Below are 22,747 nucleotides of genomic sequence, written 5' to 3'. Positions count from 1 at the left end.
AAGGGATAAAGAGTTGGCTTACAATCGCCACTTCACACAATACATAACTATAGCATTACATCATCCAAAATACAAACAGGGTCCGACTACGGAACCAAAATAAAAGGAAGACAACCCCTAATTCTAGATCCCCGATCGACCCGACTGGGCTCCACTATTGATCAACTTGAAATGAAACAACAGAACGAACATGATCTTCATCGAGCTCCCACTTGAGCTGGGTTGCGTCCCCTGCACTGGCATCGTCGGCACCTGCAGCTGGTTTTGGAAGTAATCTGTGAGTCACGGGTACTCAACAATCTCACACCCTCGCGATCAAGACTATTTAAGCATAAGGGTAGGAGAAGGTAGTGAGGTGGATCTGCAGCAAGCTCTAGCATATATGGTGGTAACATACCCAAATGAGAGCGAGAAGAGAAGCAAAGCTCGATCGAGAAGCTATAATGATCAAGAAGTGATCCTGAAACTACTTACGTTCAAGCATAACACGAGACCGTGTTCTCTTCCCGGACTCCGCCGAAAAGAGACCATCATGGTTACACGCGCGGTTGATGTATTTTAATTAAGTTAAGTGTCAAGTTTTCTACAACCGGATATTAACAAATTCCCATCGGCCCATAACCGCATGCACGGCTTTCGAAAGTTCAAAACCCTGCAGGGGTGTCCCAACTTAGCCCATCACGAGCTCTCATGGTCAACAAAGGATATTCCTTCTCCCAGGAAGACCCGATCAGACTCAGAATCCCGGTTACAAGACATTTCGACAATGGTAAAACAAGACCAACAAAGCCGCCCGAATGTGCCGACAAATCCCGATAGGAGCTGCACATATCTTGTTATGAGGGCACACCGGATAAGCAATCCGTACAACTCAAACCAACCCTCAAGTTTCCCCAAGGTGGCGCTGCAAGGGTCTCTAGTTTGGACCAACACTCAGGGGAGCACAGGCCCGGGGGGGGGGGGTTTAAAATAAAGATGACCCTTGATTCTGCAGAACCCAAGGGAAAAAGGCTTAGGTGGCAAATGGAAAACCAAGGTTCGGCCTTGCTGCAGGAGTTTTATTCAAGGCGAACTGTCAAGGGGTTCCCATTATAACCCAACCGCGTAAGGAACGCAAAATCAAGGAACATAACACCGGTATGACAGGAACTAGGGCGGCAAGAGTGGAACAAAACACCAGGCATAAGGCCGAGCCTTCCACCCTTTACCAAGTATATAGGTGCATTAAAGTAAACAAGCTATAATAATGATATCCAAACAAAAATCATGTTCCAACAAGGAACAAACTCCATCTTCACCTGCAACTAGCAACGCTATAAGAGGGGCTAAGCGAAGCAGTGACATAGCCAAACAACAGTTTGCTAGGAAAGGTGGGTTAGAGGCTTGACATGGAAATATGGGAGGCATGATATAGCAAGTGGTAGGTATCGCGGCATGGCAATAGAGCGAACAACTAGCAATCGAAGATAGAAGTGATTTCGAGGGTATGGTCATCTTGCCCGCAAAGTTCTCCGAGTTGACGTAAGCTTGATCCTCGTAAGCGTACTCTACGGGTTCCTCGATCACGAACTTGTCTCCCGGCTCTACCCAAAGCAAGAACACAAGCAAAGGAAACGACAATCAACCACGGTGCAATGCACAAACAACATGATGCAAAACATGGCATGATATGAGGGATATGATATGCAATGCATATGCATGCTCCAGAAGGAAATGATTGAACCAGGCATCAACTTGGCAAACCAAGTGTGCCGCTAGAAAGATGAGTTGATTTCGGTCGAAATCGATATAAAGATCACCGGAATCGGATGCACGGTTTGCAAATGGCAAGCAAAACAAGAATGGCACAATCCTGCGATTAACAGCACGATGCCATCTAGAATGCAACAAGAAACTAAGCTACTGCACTCCAACATAGCAACAAAGCACATGGCAGGGATCTACCCAAGATGCTTTACAAAAGATGAACACTAAGCTACGGCTAAATCACACAAGAGCAGCTTCAAAAAAGCATGGCAAAAGTGCAAAAGATATCAGCATCACGGACTTTGTGAAAATACTAACATGTCAGGATTTAACATCAAGAAGCAATGTTTAGAGCAAGTAAACAACATGCTACAAGAACAGAACATAGCAATACAAGGCATGGCATGAATCTACTCAAATCATATAACAAAAGTCCCTTACTGACCATAAGCCAAAAAGGATCAGAAGAAATGATGGCATCCATGTAAACTGAATTATGAAGGCCTCTTTGCGATCTTGATTCACTCAACACAAGGCATTGCATGACAATCTAAGCATACTACCAGCAATAAGACATGTTCAAGAAGCTAACCATGGCAAGAACAATCTCATAGCATGCATGGACCAACTACAACAACCTTGGCAAAATTGATTAACACGTAAACAGTCTGCCAGGAACATTTTATAGCAAAAGTAGAGCAAGATTGAGTCATGCTAGGGCACTCCATAAATGCAAACAGGGGCATGGATGGATAGAGCACAACCATATGTCCAAATCATCCTTACTGAACATACTCAAAAGATGCATGCATCTCTCTGTAGCAACAAGAACACATGGCATACAAATAACAGCAGAGAAATGACTTAGTGAAATACTAAGTCCGTGAAATCAGCAATATCATGAGAGCTACTTTGCATCCTTGTGCAAGTAACCACATTGATCACAAAAATACATGGCATACACCCCTGTAAAGATGGCATGGAATATCCCAAAAAACATGTAGAGCTCATGCCCATATGCAGCACACAATAATCATGGCAAAAATGACAAATGCTCATACTCTCCTACGAAACAGGAACTAACATTTTATAGCACTCTTGCATCAACAATTTGGGAATCAAGATGGACTCAAACAAGCATGGCACAATGGAACAAAATGAAGAGCATATCCTGATGAACATTTCAATATATTGCATGCATAAAACGGAGCAACGGATGAGGAGTTATGGTATCATGAACAGGGGCATAAAATGTATCCCAGAAAGACTTGGAGATATTATACCCCTCCGAAATGGATCTAGGGTTCCTTGCACGGAAACCGAGGCATGCCGGAGACTTGCCGGAGTTGGTGGAGAGGACGGCCGGAGAGGACGCCGGCGGGTCGGGCGGCGAGATCCGGCCGGATCCGGAGCGGCGTGGCGGCGGGCGACCGGAGCGGCGAGGTGGCGGTGGCGGTGTGCGGCGGCGCGGCGATGGCGGTGGGCGGTGTGCGGCGCTGTGGAGTGGGTCGCCGGCGGCGACCTTGGACGGATGCGGGGCAAAGGAACTTGGCGCAGGGAGGAGCCGGCACGGCCTCGGGCACTCGCGGAGGGCGAGCGACGGCGAGTTGGGCCCCGCGGGCCGCGCATGGGCTCGGGCGGGCCGGCGCGGGCTCGGAGCAGAGTGAGGGAGGCGGGGTGATGTGGCGACGCCTGGTTGGCCAGGAGCGGCGGCGGAGGCGGTGTGGCGGGTTCGAATTGGCCAGAGCGAGGTGGCGGCGGCGATGGACATGTCCGGCGTGACGCGGACGCGTCCGGATGCGCGGTGGAGGAAGAAGACTAGGGTTAGACCGCGAATTTCGGGGGGAGACACAAATATATAGGTAGAGGGAGCTAGGAGAGTCCAAATGAGGTGCGGTTTTCGGCCACGCGATCGTGATCGAGCGACCGAGAGGATGGAGGGGGTTTGGATGGATTATTGGGCCATTTTGTAGGGGTGTTGGGATGCAACACACACGAGACCTTTATGGTTCTCCGGTCAACCGTTGGACTATCAAACGGACTCCAAATGGCACGAAACTTGACAGGCGGTCTACCGGTGGTGTACTGTAGTGACCAGACCTCAAACGGTCCAATCTCTATGCTTCAGTGTCATCCCTGGATCAGTAATGCTGACACACACAGTACTTGAAGGATTTATAATAGAGTAGCAATCACACACTTATTACAATGAGTGTCTCAACAGAGAACTTATTACAAATAATATGGCTTAAGGCCATCTAATAACGATAATAGCGGAAGGCTTGGAAGATAAGTGAGTCCATCAACTCTAACGGCATCACTGAGTATAGAACCACGACCTAAAGGCACCTTACTCGTCGTCTAAAAAGTCTGCAACATGAACGTTGCAGCCCGAAAACGGGTCAGCACATGGAATATGCTGGCAATGTAACACATAGAGGGTAATGAACAGAAATATGCTATACTACATGCATATATGGCTGGTGGAAAGCTCTATGGTTACAGTTTTACGTAAAGCCAGTTTTTCCCTGCTCCAAAGAAATAAATTTTATTTAACTATCATGGTGGTTGTTAAACATTGAGAGTGTAGACACCCTCTCAATCACAATTAAACATCATCATTAAAACCCAATTAAATTAATTAAAGTAACATGACAAGATTCACATGATAATCCAAGTACTAGATACTCAAGACGTCCATAACCGGGGACACGGCTAATCATGATTAGTTTATACACTCTGTAGAAGTTTGTGCACTTTTCCCCACAAGACTCGATCTCCTCCATCGGAATTCTCGCACTACATGGTGTTTGAGAAACGGATGACCGAGACATAGTCTTTCAGAAGCACTAGCACCTTACGATCGGGTAGACCGTTACACCTACTTTCCCCTACATCTGCTAGTCTACCACTGTAAGAGTTCGCACGACTTAATAAACTATGCTAGAGCCCATAGTAGCTTGTGGCTGCACACGGAAGTTTCTAGCATGAATAATCGCATGATCCCTTTGAGCCTGGGTGGCGGTCCATAAATAAAAACAGGCAATCGCTGGAATACCCAGGTGCCTCAATCCACCCAGATGTGTATTAAAGTTGCCACCTTAAATGAACCGTTAGTTAACAATCTCACATATGTCATGGATACACTCACCAATCACGTTTACTAGCATAGCATGGCAATATAAGCAAACGTAGAAGTAACTCCCAAGGGTTTGATAATAAAACAGGTAATAGGTACTACCTCATCTACATCCCAAAACCCACAATTTAATTAGATCCTAATCATGCAATGTTTGAGGATTGATCTAATGCAATAAAACTGGCTAGTAAGAGGTATGATCAAAGTGTTACTTGCCTTGCTAATGATCCGTGAAACCTAGAGATTCGAAGTACCAAGCGGCGCACTCCGGGTACTCTAACGCAAACAAACCAACAAGCATACAATAAGTACTCATCTAATGCATAGGTAAAACTCAAATAAGAGATCTAACCAGAAAGTTCAACTTAAGAACTCCGGTTTGCAAAAAGAAATAATTCGAACGAAACAACGAAAGTCAAACGGCGAAAGAAATAGGCTTCTTTTACTAATCTGGACGTAAGTTAAATTTTATAGAAGAAAAAACTTGTTTGAGTTGGTTAAACGAAAAGAGGGTTTCGAGGCGAAACTCTAGGCGCTTGAATCATCTGATTCCGATAAACGAGCTAAAAGTTAAACTAAAACGAAAATCAGATCAGAAATCGCGATCAGAAATAATCGTGGAAAATCCGAGAAAAAGAAAAACGACGAACAGGCTAACGAACGAACGTTCGCTATCTATGGCTAAACGAAGAATACCGTTCGTAAAAATGAACGAAAAAGCGGTCGTTTGCTAAATAACTAAACCGAAGAAAATAATTTAAACCGAACCAGAATCTTAAAAAACGGATCTAGGTTTTCAAAAAAAAACGATCGGTTTTCTTTGCGAAAACCGAGGCAATGACAGCTTCCTCGGGCGGCTCCGGCGAGACGATGGCGGCGGTGGCGCGGCTCCGGTGCGGCGGTGCGGGGCGGCGGGTGGCGGCGGTGGCTCCGGCAGCGGATGGCACGGCAGCGGTGGCGGCGGGCGGCACTGCGGCGGCGGTGGCTGGCGGCGCGCGGATCGAGGGCGGCGGCGGCTAGGGTTTCAGGGGCTGAGCGGCTGCGGCTCGGGCCCTCACGGCTTTAAAGGCTGGCCAGGCCAAGTGTCCTAGTCGGACATGGCCCGGTTAGGTCAGTCCGAGTTTTTTGTAAAATAATTTGATGTGCAGAAAAAGAAAGAAAGAAAAATACTAAACGCACTCCAAAAATCCCGAAATAAAATTTTCCCCACTTCTAAAATCAATCCGGACGAAGTGAACATTTATTTGGGGCCTAAATGCAATTTTGAAAAACACGCATTTTTTTCCTAACTCCAAATAAAACAGCGAAAAACTCCAAAATAAATTCTTATTTGATTTTAATATTAAATCTCTTAATATTCCTTTAATTTGGGAAAGTCATTTTATTCCCTCTCAGTTATTTTTATAATTGGAATTATTGAAGATAAAATAATTAAATCAAATGATCCTATATTCAAAATTTGAGAAAACCCCAAATATGAAAATAACGAAATCCCCAACTCTCTCCGTGGGTCGTTGAGTTGTGTAGGATTTCTAGGATCAACCAAAAAGCAAATAAAATATGATATGCAATGATGATCTAATGTATAACATTCCAAATTGAAAATTTGGGATGTTACAAACCTACCCCCCTTAAGATGAATCTCGCCCTCGGGATTCGGGTTGGCTAGAAAATAGGTGAGGGTGGTTGAGGGAGTCCTGGATTAGGGGGTGTTTGGGTAGCCGGACGATACCTTCAGCCGGACTCCTGGACTATGAAGATACAAGATTGAAGACTTCTTCCCGTGTCCGGATGGGACTTTCCTTGGCGTGGAAGGCAAGCTTGGCGATGCGGATATTCAAGATCTCCTACCATTGTAACCGACTCTATGTAACCCTAACCCTATCCGGTGTCTATATAAACTGGAGGGTTTTAGTCCGTAGGCAATCAACTCAATATACAACAATCATACCATAGGCTAGCTTCTAGGGTTTAGCCTCCTTGATCTCGTGGTAGATCTACTCTTGTACTACCCATATCATCAATATTAATCAAGCAGGACGTAGGGTTTTACCTCCATCAAGAGGGACCGAACTGGGGTAAAACATCGTGTTCCCTGCCTCCTGTTACCATCCGGCCTAGACGCACAGTTCGGGACCCCCTACCCGAGATCCGCCGGTTTTGACACCGACATTGGTGCTTTCATTGAGAGTTCCTCTGTGTCGTCGCCTTTAGGCCCGATGGCTCCTTTGATCATCAACAACGATGCGGTCCAAGGTGAGACTTTTCTCCCCGGACAGATCTTCGTCTTCGGTGGCTTCGCTCTGTGGGCCAATTCGCTCGGCCACCTGGAGCAGATCGAAAGCTACGCCCCTGGCCATCAAGTCAGGCTTGGAAGCTTAAACTACACGGCTGACATCCGTGGAGACTTGATCTTCGATGGGTTCGAGCCACGTCGAAGCGCGCCGCACTATCTCGAGGGGCATGATCTAGCTCTGCCCCCGGACAGTGTCTTGGAGGCCGCACACGCATCGGTTCCAACCCCTAACTCGGAGCCTATTGCGCGAATCGAGGATGAGCGGTTGGACGTCACCTCGGGGGCTGCGATCCCAAAAGCGATCGAGCCGAACGCTAGCCCCGCACTCTGCACGACCCGTGACTCCGAGGATCCGGACTCCTCCCCGGACTCCGAACCTCCCGCGCCCCTGCCAATCGAATCCGATTGGGCGTCGATAATGGAGTTCACCGCCGCAGACATCTTTCAGCATTCGCCTTTTGGCGACATCCTGAATTCTCTTAAGTCCCTCTCTTTATCAGGAGAGCCCTGGCCGGACTACGGTCAGCGAGGGTGGGATACGGACGATGAGGAAATTCAAAGCCCACCCACCACCCACCTTGTAGCCACTGTCGACGATTTAACCAACATGCTTGACTTCGGCTCCGAAGACATCCACGGCATGGACGACGATGTAGGAGACGAACAGGAACCAGCACCTGTAGGGCGCTAGAAGGCCACCTCGTCATATGACATATATATGGTGGATACTCCAAAAGATGGAGATGGCGATGGAACAGTGGGGGATGACGCCCCCAAGAAACAGCCAAAGCGCCGGCGTCAGCGGCGCTGCTCTAAATCCCGCCAAAGCAAAAACGGTGATTCCGGCATGGGAGATAATACTACCTCGGATAGCGCCGAAGAACACCCACCTCAGCAAGATTCGGCACAAGAAGATGGAGAAGCCAGCCCTCATGAGAGAGTGGCAGACCGAGAGGTCGAGGATGATAACCATATGCCTCCCTCCGAAGATGAGGCAAGCCTCGATGATGATGAATTCGTCATACCATCAGACCCTGCCGAACAAGAGCATTTTAAAGGCAGGCTGTTAGCCACGGCAAGGAGCCTCAAGAAAGAGCAGCAACAGCTTAGAGCTGCCCAAGATATGCTAGCTGACAGATGGACTGAAGTCCTTGCGGCCGAAGAGTATGAACTCAAATGCCCCTCCAAGAGTTACCCGGAACGCAAGGCGCTACCCCGATCAGAGGAGGAAGCACCTACATCACCAGCGCATGACATGGCAGACCGGCCACCTCGCGGTCGCGACAGAGAGGCCTCTCAGCCCTCCACCCAAGCCATGCCCCGACGTCGCTCAACTAAGGCACGGGAAAATGCGCCAGACCTGCGAGACATACTGAAGGATAAGGCAAGAAAAACAAGATCGATCTATGGATCACGCAGGCGCCCTACGGCATGTGACAATGATCTTCACTCCAGATACAACAAATCCGGCCGGGCCAAACACAACAGACATAGCTCTTCCGAGCTGCGTCGTGATATAGCCCAGTATAGAGGCGCCGCACACCCGCTATGCTTTACGAATGAAGTAATGGATCATAAAATCCCAGAGGGTTTCATACCCGTAAACATCGAATCATACGATGGCACAACAGATCCGGCGGTATGGATCGAGGATTATCTCCTTCACATCCACATGGCACGCGGCGATGATCTACACGCCATCAAATACCTCCCGCTCAAACTTAAAGGACCGGCCCGACATTGGCTTAACAGCTTGCCAGCAGACTCAATCAGTTCTTGGGAGGACCTGGAAGCCGCATTCCTCGACAACTTCCAGGGCACTTACGTGCAACCACCGGATGCCGACGACTTAAGCCACATAATTCAGTAGCCAGAGGAATCGGCCAGACAATTCTGGACATGGTTCCTAACAAAGGAAAACCAGATAGTCGACTGTCCGGACGCAGAGGCCCTAGCAGCCTTCAAGCATAACATCCGCAACGAGTGGCTTGCCCGGCACCTGGGACAGGAAAAGCAGAAATCCATGGCAGCCCTCACGGCACTCATGACCCGCTTTTGCGCGGGAGAAGACAGCGGGCTAGCTCGCAGTAACAACTTATCAAAGAACCCTGGTAATTCGGATACCAAGGACAAAAGTGGCAGGACACGTTGGAATAAGCAAAAACGCCGCGTTAGCAGCGACAGCAATGAAGGCACGGCAGTCAATGCCGGATTCAAAGGCTATAAATCCGGTCAGCGGAAAAAGCCATTCAAAAAGAATACTCAGGGCCCGTCCAGTTTGGACCATACTCGATCGCTTGTGCCAGATACATGGCACCCCCGAAAGGCCAGCCAATCACACTAACAGGGATTGTTGGGAGTTCAAGCAGGCAGGCAAGTTAAGGGCCGAAAACAGAGACAAGGGGATGCACAGTGACGACGAGGAGGAACCCAAGCCGCCGAACAACAATGGACAGAAGGGCTTTCCCCCACAAGTGCGAACGGTGAACATGATATACGCAACCCACATTCCCAAGCGGGAGCAGAAGCGTGCGCTATGGGACGTATACGCGATGGAGCCAGTCGCCCCAAAGTTCAACCCATGGTCCTCCTGCCCGATCACTTTTGATCGAAGGGACCATCCCACTAGCATCCGTCATGGCAGCTTCGCCGCATTGGTTTTCGACCCAATCATCGACGGATTTCATCTCACAAGAGTCCTCATGGATGGCGGCAGTAGCCTAAACCTGCTTTATCAGGATACAGTGCGGAAAATGGGCATAGATCCCTCAAGGATTAAGCCCACAAAAACGACCTTTAAAGGCGTTATACTAGGTGTAGAAGCCAACTGTACAGGCTCAGTAACACTTGACGTGGTCTTCGGATCTCCGGACAATTTCTGAAGCGAAGAATTAATCTTCGATATAGTCCCGTTTCGCAGCGGCTATCACGCCCTGCTCGGACGAACCGCATTTGCAAAGTTCAATGCGGTGCCGCACTACGCATATCTCAAGCTCAATATGCCAGGCCCTCGAGGAGTAATCACGGTCAACAGAAACACCGAACGCTCCCTCCGTACGGAGGAGCACACGACGGCTCTCGCAACGGAAGTACAAAGTAGCCTTCTCAGGCAATTCTCCAGTCCGGCCATCAAAAAGCCAGAGACGGCCAAGCGCGCCCGGAGTAACCCACAGCAGGACCGCCTGGCACACTCTGAGCAAGCGTAGCAATGCGGCCCCAACCCCAGCTCTCGCGACATAACGAAACCAGTACCTCGTGTACATAACTACGCCCTTGAAATACCATGGGCACAATAACGGCATGCCCAAAATACGGATTAAAACGTACTAGGGGCTGCCGGATTCCTTTTTTAATTTTTTCTTACTTTCAGGTCTCCATACTTCGGACGACCTGTTCGGCAATTCGACTACCGCACAAACGATGCAAGCTCCAGGGAGGCAGACAAGCCATGCCGCATTATGGAACTCCCAGGTGGTCTCTGTTACGAGCGGTATATCTGTTTTAAATACAATTCCGCGACCTGCCCCTGGTCAGGACATACTAAATAGTCCAATATCTTTTGCTTACCGCACTATTTGTATCGTTCGGCTTTGATAAATAGCCTCTCTATAAACAATGCTTAGCTTCTTGTATATTTTTTGCATTATCTTCTTTTCACATTTATGTTTATTAAATGACATGATTGCACCCGTACACCATGGTACGGCAAACACGCCAGGGGCTTCAGTACCCCTCATAATGGTGTGAGAAGTCCGTACACTTACACAAGTGCGGCACCCCGAACTTATAGCACTATATGCATCGGCTCCGAATCATGATTTGGATCAGTAGTTGGGTTTGCCCGGCTCCTATGTTTTGGTGCCTTACGTTCCGCTCTATCGGCTAAGGTAGCACTAGGAGAACCACTGCGATTGTCCCCCGGATCAGCTGGGTTAAGCACCTCAGTGGAGAAATCCAAAACTGACTGTCATGATGTGGTGAGAGACCGGTCACTGTTCGAGAGGTTTTTCGAGTCCCTAAAGGCTTATGCCGCTTCGAGCGAGGAGCTGGCTTTGTCCGGCCAAGGAGTGGATAGCACCCTGAACTCGGTCTTCCGAACTAGGGGCTTCGCCGAAATTTAAAATTAGAGAGTTCTATGGCTAAGTGAGAGTGTTCAAGCATTATAGTCCGATTGCCTGGTTCGTTGTGCTGAGAGCCTCCCTCGAAGGACCCAACTATGGGAAAAAGAGCGCTCAGGTTTATCCCGAACACCCCAGCACTAGTGGCATGGGGGCAGAAGCCGGCGACTGGCCATCTCTCAATTTTTGATAAACGGCCGCATAGAAAGTAATATTTTAAATTCAATAAGCATTCCTTAGTGCATATGAACAAGTTTTCAGCGCACAAGATAAACACGAGCGAGTTCATTCAAAAATCACATCCTTGGTACATTCATCCGCCACAAGGCGGGCACCTGCAAGAACATCCTTGTAGTAGTTCTCGGGCTTGCGATGCTCCTTCCCCGGCGGCGGCCCGTCCCTAACAAGCTTCTCACCGTCCAGCTTACCCCAGTGCACCTTTGCATGGGCAAGGGCCCTACGGGCACCTTCGATGTAGACGGGGCGCTTGATGACCTCGAGCCTTGGACAGGCCTCCACCAGCCGCCGCACCAGCCCAAAGTAGCTCCCACGCAGGGCCTCTCCGGGCCACAGCCGAACTATGAAGCCCTTCATGGCCAGTTCGGCCACCTTGTGGAGCTCGACCAGCTGTTTCAGCTGGTCTCTCAAGGGCACAGGGTGTCCGGCCTCAGCATACTGAGACCAGAACACCTTCTCCGTCGAGCTGCCCTATTCAGCTCGGTAGAATGCGGCGGCGTCGGATACGCTGCGGGGAAGATCTGCGAATGCCCCTGGAGAGCTCCGGATTCGGGTAAGTAACAAGTAGTTTACTTTTATATTTTTGCTTTGCATAAAGAATGCCTTACCCGCTGCTATCTTTTTCACCTCCTCCAACTCTTGGAGGGCCTTTTGGGCTTCGGCCTTGGTAGACTTGGCAGTCTCAAGGGCCGCCGCGACCTCGGACGCTTGCGTATTTGACTCAAGCTCCAGACTCTCATGTTTTTTCATGAGAGCCTGAAGCTCTTGCTGCACCTCGCCGACACGGGCCTCAAGTCTCTCTCGCTCGGTGCGCTCCGCGGCCACTTTCTTTTCAGCCTCGGACAGCGCCTGCTTGAGGGTCGCCACCTCAGTCGTGGCCCCTACAATAAGCAGTATAATCCTGTTATTTTTTGCAATCACGTCTTTTTATAGGCACCTTTTTCTGTAAGGTATTTCTTACCTTCTTTATCCTCGAGCTGCCGCTTGGCAAGGCCGAGCTCTTGCTCGGTCCGCTCGAGTCCCTGTTTCAGGGCACCCACCTCCGCAGTCAGTGCGGCGGTGGCTAGCAGCGAAGCCTGCACACGCATATTGACTCTTTGTTGTTAGACTCCTGCGAAATTTAATAGATCCTCTATTCGGCTTTTCTTCCCGAACACCAAATAGAGCATCAGGGGCTACTGTCTATGCGGTTATATTCTTACATATTTTTTACTTACCTCAAGGCCTGTTAGAAGGCTAGCGCAAGCTTCACTCAGTCCTCTCTTGGCGGACCGAACCTTTTGGATCACCGTACTCATAATAGTACGGTGCTCCTCGTCGATAGAGGCGCCGTCAAGCACCTCCAGCAGATTGTCCGGCACCTCCGGTTGGAAGGAGGCCGCCGGCTCAGAAGGCTTGCTCCTCTTGGAAGGAGTTCGCCTGCCGCGGTCCGGAACTGTTGAAGATTTCGGCGCGGTGTCCGGCACAAAGCCGGACTTGGAGCCCTGGGGGGTCTTGTCCCCTTTACTCCTGGAGTCCGGGAGGTCGCCTTGCGGCTCCTCCAGGACCACCTCCTCCTGCCTTGGAGCTCGTTGCGACGCCACTTCAGCGTCATCCGCAGTGCGGGGGGAGACAGCGGGTGGAACTGAGTTCACGTCCGATGAATCCAGGGAACCGCTCGACGACTCGTTGAGTTCGGCCCGGGGCGGGCTGCATAATTATGTTCAACATTAGGGAAGGGTATGCAACAAAGCAACGTCATGAGTTACTCTGATATCCGAATATTTACGATTTCGCCGGACACTTGGCCCTATCTGGCCACTCCTCTTCGTCCTCTTCGGCGTCGGGGGAGTAGTTCGACGGAGGGGTCTTCCTCTTCCTGGACCCTTCGGCCTCCCCCGTTGGGGCGGCCTTCCTTTTCTTTCCTCCCCCCGCTGGAGGGGGAGAGTGTTCTTCTTCCTCCTCCTCGTTCTCACGGGAGGAGAGCGTCTCGGACTCGTCGGATGACGAGTCCGACACCACCACATTACGGGTACTCCTTCGAGTCCCCGTGGCCTTCTTCTTCTTGGCCTTCTTCTCCGGCACCACATAAGGCGCCGGAACCAGCAACTTCACTAGGAGAGCAGGGGCTGGGTCTTTGGGCAGGGGAGCCGGACAGTTAATCGATCCGGACTGCGCCTGCCAAGCCTGTCAAAGGTGAGGGAGTTTGGATCCCACATAGAGTCAAACTATGAAGAAACTTAACATCCTGTAAAAGGTGAAAATAGCTTACCTCGCTGGCGTGACGCCGCGAGCTATATCCACGGTCCTCGGAAGCGGATGTGGGAGCCTCGGCGCCTTTGGTTAGCACCTTCCAGACATCTTCATACGTCGTGTCAAAGAGCCGGTTAAGGGTTTGGTGCTGCGCCGGGTTGAACTCCCAAAGATCAAAGCCCCGTTGTTGACACGGGAGGATCCAGCGGACGAGCATAACCTGGACTACATTGACAAGCTTGATCGGCTTGCTCACCAGGGAGTGGATGCATGTCTGCAATCCGGTCACCTCTTTTTCATTGCCACACGACAGGCCCGTCTCTTTCCAGGACATAAGCCGCGTGGGGGGTCCGGATCGGAACTCGAGGGCTGCGATCCATTTCGGATCGTGCGGCTCGGTGATGTAAAACCACCATGATTGCCACCCCTTCAGAGTCTCCACGAAGGAGCCCTCGAGCCATAGGACGTTGGCCATCTTGCCCGCCATGGCGCCTCCGCACTCCGCCTGGCTGCCGCGCACCACCTTGGCTTGACGTTGAAGGTCTTGAGCCAGAGTCCAAAATGGGGGCGGATGCGGAGGAAAGCCTCGCACACGATGATAAACGCCGAGATGTTGAGGACGAAGTTCGGGGCCAGATCGTGGAAATCCAGGCCATAGTAGAACATGAGCCCCCGGACAAATGGGTGGAGTGGGAAACCCAGTCCGCGGAGGAAGTGCGGAAGGAATACTACCCTCTCATGGGGCCTTGGGGTGGGGAGAAGCTGCCCTTCCTCGGGAAGCCGGTGCGCGATGTCCTTGGACAAGTATTCGGCCTTCCTTAGCTTTTTGACATGGCCCTCCGTGACGGAGGAGACCATCCACTTGCCTCCCGCTCCGGACATTGCTGGAGGAGGTTGAGGTAGGAAGCGCAGGCTTGGGCGCTGAAGCTCGGGTGCGAAGGAGATGGATAGGCAAAGGAGGAAGAAGGCGTAGGTAAAAAGGTGGATCCTTGTCCCCTTATATGGGCAGATGCGGTTGTGCGTCCCCACCTGCCTAGTAAAACTCGCTTGCCTCCCAAGCGCCGTGATAAGTGGCGCGGTTGGGTTACCCACCTCCGTATTGATGAGAATCCCATAAAAGGGGGGTACACGATCTCTGCTTTGACAAGACGTGCCAAGGAAACCGCCTCGCAAAACATGCTGAGGTGGAAAAGTGAAAACGATTCGAGCAAAGGACTTGGCTGTAGTGTGATGGTGCACTGCGGAATACGTCAGCAGATTTGATTTGTGTTAATATTATTCTCTCTATGGCAATATGTGGAGGCTTATTTTGCAGAGCCAGACACTACTCTTGGTGTTTACAATCTTCTATGAAGGACTTGGAGGAGGAACCCGCCTTGCAATGCCGAAGACAATTTGTGCCGGACTCGTCGTCATTGAAGCCTGGTTCAGGGACTACTGAGGGAGTCCTGGATTAGGGGGTGTTCGGGTAGCCGGACGATACCTTCAGCCGGACTCCTGGACTATGAAGATACAAGATTGAAGACTTCTTCCCGTGTCCGGATGGGACTTTCCTTGGCGTGGAAGGCAAGCTTGGCGATGCGGATATTCAAGATCTCCTACCATTGTAACCGACTCTATGTAACCCTAACCCTATTCGGTGTCTATATAAATCGGAGGGTTGTAGTCCGTAGGCAATCAACTCCATATACAACAATCATACCATAGGCTAGCTTCTAGGGTTTAGCCTCCTTGATCTCGTGGTAGATCTACTCTTGTACTACCCATATCATCAATATTAATCAAGCAGGATGTAGGGTTTTACCTCCATCAAGAGGGCCTGAACCTGGGTAAAACATCGTGTTCCCTACCTCCTGTTACCATCCGGCCTAGACGCACAGTTTGGGACCCCCTACCCGAGATCCGCCGGTTTTGACACCGACAGTGGTCCTTCAACAGATCTTCCTCTTGTCCCAGGTGGCTTCATCCTCGGTGTGGTGGCTCCACTGAACTTTACAAAACCTAATAACCTTGGTGCGGGTGACTCGGCTGGCATATTCGAGAATCTTGACTGGTTTCTCCACGTAGGTCAAATCACTATCCAACTGAATTGCTTCCAGCGGCACTGTATCTCTTAGCGGTATATCAGCCATCTTTGCGTGGCACTTTTTCAACTAGGAAACATGGAACACATCGTGAACTCCTGACAATCCTTCGGGCAACTCCAACTTGTAAGGAACTTCTCCCATATGCTCCAAAACTTTGTATGGTCCCACAAAACGTGGCGCTAACTTTCCGTTAACTCCAAAGCGCATAACTCCTCGAAGTGGAGATACACGAAGATAAACTCTATCTCTGGCTTCGTAAACTATCTCCTTGCGTTTAGAATCTGCATAGCTCTTCTGCCTGGACTGAGCTACCTTGAGCCTATCACGAATCAACTTCACTTTCTGTTCAAACTCCTTAATCAAATATGGTCCAAACAACTGACGGTCTCCAACTTCATCCCATGACAATGGTGTTCTGCACGTTCTTCCATACAAGGCTGCAAAAGGGGCCATCTTCAAACTAGATTGGTAACTATTGTTGTAAGAGAACTCCGCATGTGGCAAATTTTCATCCCAATTAGATCCATAATATAGAGCACAAGCTCTCAGCATATCCTCCAAAATCTGATTGACTCTCTTGGTCTGTCCATCGGTCTGCAGATGAAAAGCTATACTAAACTCTAGTCTAGTACCCAAAGTTTTGTGTAACTGATTCCAGAACTTTGAGGTAAACTGGGTTCCTCTATCTGATACAATGCTCCTAGGAACTCCATGCAGACATACGATCCTGGTCATGTATATCTTTGCCAACTTAGCACTGGTGTAACTAGTCTTCATTGGGATGAAATGAGCTACCTTCGTCAAGCGATCGATTACAACCCATATCGAGTCATAGCCTGAGCGGGTCCTAGGTAATCCCGTGATAAAATCCATGCCTATCTTATCCCACTTCCATTCGGGTATCGGCAATGGCTGTAGCAATCCTGCTGGCTTCTGATGCTCTGCCTTTACTCTCTGACATACATCACAAACGGCTACATACTCTCCAAAATCCTTCTTCATTCTGGTCCACCAGAAAGTGTCTTTCAAATCCAAATACATCTTGGTATTTCCTGGGTGAATCGAGTACGGCGAATCATGGGACTCTTGCAAAATTAACTTCCCGATCTCCGGGTCATTGGGTACATAAACGCGGTCCTCAAACCATAAGGTATCGTGTTCATCCTCACGAAATCCTTTAACTTTTCCCTTGCTCATCTTCCCCTTAATAGAGGCAATCTCCTTGTCGGTCTTATGAGCTTGTCTGATCTTATCCATAAGGGTAGACTGTATCTCCAATGCTGCTACATAGCCTTTTGGAACTATCTCCAAACATAGCTCACGAAGATCCTTGACTAACTCCTTTGGTAAATCTTCGGTCATTAGTGTGTTGACATGGCTCTTGCGGCTCAACGCATCGGCTACAATGTTAGCCTTTTCGGGATGATAATGTAATCTCATATCATAATCCTTGATGAGCTCCAACCATCTTCTTTGCCTGAGATTCAACTCCTTCTGCATGAAGATGTACTTCAAACTATTGTGATCCGTGTACACCTCACAATGGTTTCCAATGAGAAAATGTCTCCATGTCTTCAATGCGTGCACTACGGCTGCTAACTCCAAATCATGTGTAGCATAATTGAACTCATGGGGCTTAAGCTGTCATGAAGCATACGAAACAAATCTTCCCTCCTGCATAAGAACTGCTCCAATTCCTCGACGTGAAGCATCGCAATACACCTCATAATCCTTGCGCTGATCTGGTAGAATCAACACTGGTGAGGTTACCAAATGTTTCTTCAACTCCTAGAAACTGGCCTCACATTCCTTGGTCCAATTGAACTTGGTATGGTTCTTCAACAACTCCATCATAGGTTTTGCAATCTACGAGAAATTTTCAATGTATCTCCGGTGTATCCTGCGAGTTCAAGAAAACTCCGGATCTCTCCCACTGTTGTTGGGGCTTCCCAATTTGTCACAGTGACAACTTTGGTGGGATCTACTACTATTCCTTCTCCGGATATAACATGTCTGAGGAATCCAACTTCCTTCAACCAAAACTCACATTTGCTGAACTTGGCGTATAGCTGATGTTCTCTGAGCTTACCAAGTACCAAACGCTAATGTTCTTTATGTTCTTCTTCATTCTTCGAGTAAACCAGAATATCATCAATGAATACTACGACGAACTTATCGAAAAACTACATAAACACTTTGTTCATCATGTTCATAAAATAAGCAGGTGCGTTAGTCAGACCAAGTGACATAACGGTATACTCATATTGCTCGTACCTCATAGTAAAAGTTGTCTTAGGTATGTCCTGCTCTCGAATCTTCAACTGGTGGTATCCTGATCGCAAATCAATCTTGGAAAATACCTTTGCTCCTTGCAATTGGTCAAACAAATCATTGATCATCGGAAGTGGGTAATTATTCTTGATCGTCACTTCATTCAATACTCAATAATCAACAACCATCCTTAATGATTCATCCTTCTTTTCCACTAGAAGTACTGGTGATCCCCAAGGTGACGAACTTGTGCATATCCCTTATCCAGTAACTCCTTAATCTGCTTATTAATCTCCTCCAAATCCTTTACGGGCATTCTATACGGTCTCTTAGATATTGGTACTGTGCCTGGCAAAAGCTCAATCAAAAACTCAATGTCCCTATCCGGTGGCATGCCTGGCAACTATTCTGGAAATACATCCAGAAAATCCTTTACCACTGGTACTTCCTCTTGTACAACTCCTGTTAAGGAATTTACTTGAGTCCTATTCGGCACATGCCGTGATACATACTTGATCCTTCTTCCTTCTGGGGTGGTAAGCAAAATCGACTTACTGGCGCAATCGATGTTTCCTCCGTACATCGACAGCCAATCCATACCTAGAATCACCTCCAAACCTTGCGATTACAGAATGATTAAATCTGAGGGGAAGACATGCCTACCTATACTCACTGGCACTTGAAAACATCCTTTGCTGGCCATATACTCCGCTCCTGGTGAGCTTACTAACATCGGTGTTCTAAGAACCTTGGTGGGCAGTTTATACTTATCCACGAATCCCCTTGATATGTATTAATGCGATGCACCAGTATCGAAAAGAATGATTGCAGTAAATGACTTAACCAAAAACTTACCTATTACTGCATCTGGCTAGGCTTCAACCTCCTCCATGTTAATGTGGTTCACCTGTCCCCTGTTGAAAGGGTTCGGCTTCTTCCCAGAGCTTCCATTGCCATTTCCATTCTGGGCTTCGCGACATTCATTGGCATACTGTTCGGTCTTCTGACACTTATAGCAAGTGACTTGGCTTAGGTCTCTCTAGGCTGGGGTTGATGGGTTGGTACGGTTCTGACCATTGCTTCCCCCATTCCCATTACCGTTCTTGGGGCCATTATGATTATGCGAACTCCCTCCTCCATGGGTATGCTGAAAATTTCCTCCTGATTTCGGGGTAAAACGTGGCTTCTACTGAGCTCCTGAATTGTACTTCCCTTGTCCATACTTCCTCTTGCGGTTCTCAATCTGTTGCTGCTTCCCTTCAATCATAAGAGTACGATCTACCAACTCCTGGTAGTTGTTGAAAGTTGCTACCATCAACTGCATGCTCAACTCATCATTCAGTCCTTCCAGAAACTTCTCCTGCTTAGCTGCATCCGTAGCAACGTCATCCGAGGCATAACGTGCTAACTTACTAAAGTCGTCCATGTATTGGACAACTGTCCGTCCTCCTTGGCGCAAGTTGCGAAACTCACGCTTCTTCATGGCCATAGCTCCTGCTGAAACATGGGCAGTACGGAAAGCCTGCTGAAATTGGTCCCATGTCACCGTGGCTATAGGGTAGGTGACAGTGTAATTTTCCCACCATGATGTTGCTGGTCCATCCAACTGATGTGCGGCAAAGCGCACCTTCTCAGCATCAGTACATCCTGTAGTGGTTAACTCCCTTCCAATCTTGCGGAGCCAATCATATGCTACTATAGGCTCGGTGCTACTGGAGAACATCGGCGGATTCATTCTAAGGAAACGGGTTAAGTGATCAACAGGTGGTGGTGGGTTGTTATTGTTGTTGTTGTTGTTGTTGTTGTTGTTCCCCTGATTCCGATTCTGGACTAGCAGCTGCATCAACGCATTCTGCTACTGCATCAACTGAGTGAGCTCCGGTGGAAAGGCAAATCCATTCTCATGTCTCGGAGGCATCTGATGGGTTTAGAGTGGACAGATTAGAATAGAATGAGGTCTAATGAGAAAACACTACCCATATGCACATGAGACAAACACAAACATTTCACTCAATCAATCAAGGGCATACAATCGATCTAGAACTATCGCGAAAGTGCTCGGACTACTCTATTTACATGGTGGAATACTACTACTAATTTGGTGGTCTACTAGAAATATTCCTCGGTTGCAGACTCCATGATATCTGCTCCAGCTTAATCTTCATAGTCCTCATCGCTCAGGTCAGAGTCGGTGTCATCGATGATGATGTAGTCTTCCGGGCGAATCTCCTTGGGTTCTTCATCTTCTTCTACTGGTGTAGGGTCTCCCATGAATATTCCGATCTTCTTAATCAGGTCGTCATTATTCTCCACTAGTACGACGATTTCCTCCTCATAATCTTCACGTGTAGCCTTGAGTTCTTCCTCCAGCTCTGTGATTCTTGTCATCGCCTTCTTCAGATCTATCATGTCTGCGCGCATTTGATTCTCCTGACGTCGAATGTGCTGGTTTAACTCTTGGATAAAAGCTGCGATTGATCTATCCTTCTTGGTGCTAATCATTTCCCAGTGTTCATCTCGGCGCCCACAAATCTGGTAGATAGTATCCTTGAGATCATTGCGGTAAACTTCTCCAATACGTCCCATGGCGATGTGAGCTGCCATACTCTTTCCTAAACTCCAGTTTGGTGCATCGAAGGAAAACTCCATGGGTTTAGTGACTGGCGTGAATGTTCTTCCTGGAACTTGAACTTGAATCATCTAGCGCTCCTCCTCGGGTAAAGTGGCGTTGTAGGTCCCGGTGAAGCTTGGTACTCTGATGTTCAGGTACTTCGTGACTTCCTTCAGGTGGCGTCCAAAGGGTGTATCTTCATCCGGTTGCGTGAACTTGTTCCTGGCATCCGCCATCCTAAAAGAGTAGAAAAGATGAGGAGTCGTAAATGGGAAGAGTGAGTAGTGTTCTAGGGCTTTAGCTTAGTGGTCGTGTCCTACAGTCAGCGTGTGCTCTGATACCATCTTGTAGCGACCAGACCTCAAACGGTCCGATCTCTGTGCTTCAGTACCATCCCTGGATTAGTAATGCTAAAACGCACAATACTTGAAGGACTTATAACAGAGTAGCACTCACACACTTATTACAACGAGTGTCTCGATAGAGAAATTATTACAAATAATATGGGTTAAGGCCATCTAATAATGATAACAGCGGAAGGCTTGGAAGATAAGTGAGTCCATTAACTCCAACGGCATCACTGAGTATAGAACCACGACCTAAAGGCACCTTACTCGTCGTTTGAAAAGTCTGCAACATGAACGTTGCAGCCCGAGAACGGGTCAGCACATGGAATATGCTGGCAATGTAACACATAGAGGGTAATGAACAGAAATATGTTATACTACATGCATATATGGCTGGTGGAAATCTCTATGGTTATAGTTTTGCGTAAAGCCAGTTTTTCCCTGGTGCAAAGAAATAAATTTTATTTAACTATCATGGTGGTTGTTAAACATTGAGAGTGTAGACACCCTCTCAATCCCAATTAAACATCATCATTAAAACCCAATTAAATTAATTAAAGTAACATGATGAGATTCACATGATAATCCAAGTAACAGATACTCAAGACGTCCATAAACGGGGACACGGCTAATCATGATTAGTTTATACACAATGCAGAGGTTTGCGCACTTTTCCCCACAAGACTCGATCTCCTCCATTGGAATTCTCGCACTACATGGTGTTTGAGAAACTGATGACCGAGACATAGTCTTTCAGAAGCGCTAGCACCTTACGGTCGGGTAGACCGTTACACCTACTTTCCCCTACATCTGCTAGTATACCACTGTAAGAGTTCGCACGACTTAATCAACTATGCTAGAGCCCATAGTAGCTTGTGGCTGAAAACGGAAGTTTCTAGCATGAATAATCGCATGATCCCTTTGAGCCTGGGTGGCGGTCCATAAAGAAAAACAGGCAATCGCTAGAATACCCAGGTGCCTCAATCCACCCAGATGTGTATTAAAGTTGCCACCTTAAATAAACCGTTAGTTAACAATCTCACATCTGTCATGGATACGCTCACCCAATCCACGTCTACTAGCATAGCATGGCAATATAAGCAAACGGAGAAGTAACTCCCAAGGGTTTGATAATAAAACAGGTAATAGGTACTACCTCATCTACATCCCAAAACCCACAATTTAATTAGATCATAATCATGCAATGTTTGAGGATTGATCTAATGCAATAAAACTAGGTAGTAAGAGGTATGATCACAGTGTTACTGGCCTTGTTGATGATCCGTGAAACCTAGAGACTTCAAGTAGCAAGCGGCGCACTCCGGGTACTCTAACACAAAAAAACAAACCAGCATACAATAAGTACTCATCTAATGCATAGGTAAAACTCAAATAAGAGATCTAACTAGAAAGTTCAACTTAAGAACTCCAGTTTGCAAAAAGAAGTAATTCGAATGAAACAACGAAAGTCAAACGACAAAACAAACAGGCTTAATTTACTACTCTGGACCTAAGTCAAATTTTACAGAAGCAAAAACTTGTTTGAGTTGGTCAAACGGAAAGAGGGTTTCAAGACGAAACTCTAGGCGCTTGAATCGCCTGATTCCGATAAATGAGCGAAAAGTTAAACTAAAACGAAAATCGGATCAGAAATCGCGATCAG

The sequence above is a fragment of the Triticum dicoccoides genome, chromosome 5A (genome assembly GCF_002162155.2).
Source record: "Triticum dicoccoides isolate Atlit2015 ecotype Zavitan chromosome 5A, WEW_v2.0, whole genome shotgun sequence".
In the NCBI taxonomy this organism is placed as follows: Eukaryota; Viridiplantae; Streptophyta; class Magnoliopsida; order Poales; family Poaceae; genus Triticum; species Triticum dicoccoides.
The sequence above is the reverse complement of the archived record's forward strand: the minus strand, read 5'-3'. Positions refer to the sequence as shown.